This window comes from Staurois parvus, unplaced genomic scaffold (assembly GCF_062004578.1).
Source record: "Staurois parvus isolate SC_StPar_1 unplaced genomic scaffold, SC_StPar_1.0 ptg000034l, whole genome shotgun sequence".
Lineage (NCBI taxonomy): Eukaryota > Metazoa > Chordata > Amphibia > Anura > Ranidae > Staurois > Staurois parvus.
Window position 1 is genome coordinate 133,529 of NW_028317830.1, and position 2,920 is coordinate 136,448.

The following is a 2,920-nucleotide window of genomic DNA, read 5'->3' on the forward strand; positions in this document are numbered from 1 at the left end:
GTGGCCCTCAGGATCACCCCATCAGTTGCAGATATAGCAGGTAGGAATCAAGCAGAAGAGCAGTCTCTAAACAAATGGTTGCAGGTTGGGATCAAGCAGAAGCATAGTCGAGGAACAAGCCAAAGGTTGGTAACAATTGGTAGTGAATATTCGGACATCAGCAGGAGTGACAAGAGCAAGATAATGGTTGTAGAGAGCAGAAATATCTGGTAAACAGGAAATGCAAAGGCATGGCTTTAATATGAAGTTCATGGGAGGAGTTGGAGTTCGGCTTCTTGCATTGTATGTTTATGAAGACATACAAACTCTATCCTGACCTAAAAGGCCCAACATACCCTAGCCCCCACCTCTATAAGGGTCAGGAAGTCTACAGCTGGCTCTCCTGGGTGCAAGTCTACTTCTCTCCGGCCTCCATCCCTGTCCAGGGCCTCCACATGGTGGCTACATCGATACTGTTGTGGAATGATTGGTTCCCATGCCCCATCTGCACCTAGGGCTCCTCCAAACCTGTCTTCTACATGGGTGCTACCTCACCTATGATATCACTGCAGAAGGGCTCTACCTAGAAGGGGCCTAGCACCTGATGACATCGCTGTAACCAGACACTGTTCTGGCACAGAGCCACTTAGTGGCACAATAGCTAGCTTCACCTGCCTACATGATGACAAAAGAGATCGGTGGGTAGGTGTATGAGACCTGGATGATTAGACGACAGCTTGAGGGAGTAACTTCATACTGTATGTTCTCATTTATAACTAATGTTGATATACGCGAGGATGTATGCAGTCATGAGGGAGATTCATGTGGTAGGATGGTGGTTGTACACATTTGAGTTCAGAGTGTGAAATTCTACTTGTGAATATTGACAACATAGCCATTACTGCTGATTTATCACTTGGGAAATCACTACAGTGCACTGGATGATTTATGCACATGCAAGGCATATAGAAGGGTGAAATTTAATTGGGGTTCAAAAACCTCTCACACACATAGAGTCACTACTGGGGTTCAGAAACCTTTCACACACAAAGAGTCACCATTGGGGTTCAGAAGCATCTCACATACATAGAGTCACCATTGGGGTTCAGAAACCTTTCACACACAAAGAGTCACCACTGGGGTTCAGAAGTGTCTAGCAAACAAAGAGTCACCATTGGGGTTCAGAAGTGTCTCGCACACAAAGAGTCACCATTGGGGTTCAGAAGTGTCTCGCACACAAAGAGTCACCATTGGGGTTCAGAAGTGTCTCGCACACAAAGAGTCACCATTGGGGTTCAGAAGTCTCTCACACACATAGAGTCACCACTGGGGTTCAGAAACCTTTCACAGACATAGAGTAACCATTGGGGTTCAGAAGCCTCTCACACACATAAAGTCACCATTGCCTCTCACACACATAGAGTCACCTTTGGGGTTCAGAAGTCTCTCACACACATAGAGTCATCATTGGATTTCAGAAGCCTCTCACACACATAGAGTCCCCATTGGGGTTCAGAAGCCTCTCATACACATAGAGTCACCTTTGGGGTTCAGATGTCTCTCACACACATGGAGTCACCATTGGGGTTGACATAGAGTCACCATTGGGGTTCAGAAGCCTCTCACACACATAGAGTCACCATTATGGCTGTGATAACGTAGACTACACCAGATTACAAACAGGAAAAAAACTGCCCCTATGTGTGGTCTACTGGATTATAAGTGTAGCGCTACCCCCATAGGGGCTTATGATTTTTACTGGTTCCACCCCAAACAATACAGAGGTCGCCAGCCACCCAAGCAACAGTCCAATCACTTTTGCTCCAATAAGCAGTCTAGGGGTTGTTTTTTTTTCATGAATTATTGTTGGTAAATTTGTAACAGGTGAGATGTTTGGGGCATGAGATATTCCCATACCCTCAGTAGTAGCTAGTAATCAGAGGACAGTGTCTGCAGTAACGGTAATGGCTAACAGCGATCAGTCCGCGGCCCCACAGCTGTAGACAATGAGGCCAGAATTTGGGCATCTGGTTACCCTGTGTCAAGGCACAACGTTTCGTACTCAGTTCAGTGTCCAGCACTTACAGTAACTTCAGGGATCAGCTTAACCTCTTGATGCTGAGCGAATGCATATATGTGGCCTCTCGGCATCTGGGCCTTGACGCTTAGTCCATTTGAGCCTTTGATCCTGGCATCTCTGAAGCCTTCTTGAACAGTTGTTGAGTCCAATGGCTGCCTGAAAGCAGCAGCTCCAGCACCTCTGGAACCCTCCTGGGGAGAAGGAACCCTCTCAAGTGTCTCAAAGTATTTATCCATACTCTGGCCCCCTTCTGGAAGCCTCCCCGCCAGGGATTGGGCAGGAACCAATAAATATTCAGGCTGGGCTATTTGAATCTCCCACCCTAAACTCTAGAAAATGTTTCCAGAGGCAGGGGGAAGCAATCAAACTCCCAGCCTGTGAGACACTGAACAGGCCAAACTAAACAATGTTCCTTTGATTACAAAGACACCAAAGCTAAATTTGTCCAGCAACCTATGCAAGGAGGGTGCTGCATCAGTGATCTCATGTTCAACATCCGTCCAACAATCCAGAGCCCAGGGGGTTAGAAACAAGTGAGCATGGACTGCATTGGCCTCCACTGGATATTCTTTTTTCACAATTAAAGGACATTAATACCAAGAAACCGTCATTTACAAGTGTGTTCCCATGTGATGAACATCTGACTTGGCATATATGAGAAATGTATACCGCCAGGTTAGCCCATGCCATTCTAAGACCACCTGGATGATCACCCTCGTTATATTAATGGGTGCAGGTTGTACTAATGAAATGTTCCTGGATATTGTAGGTTGGGTTACCCCATTCGTCTGGCCGGATAGGGCGATTTCTGTCCTTTTTTAGGTGATTTTATTTATAAGAAAAGGGTTTTGTACAAGTAGA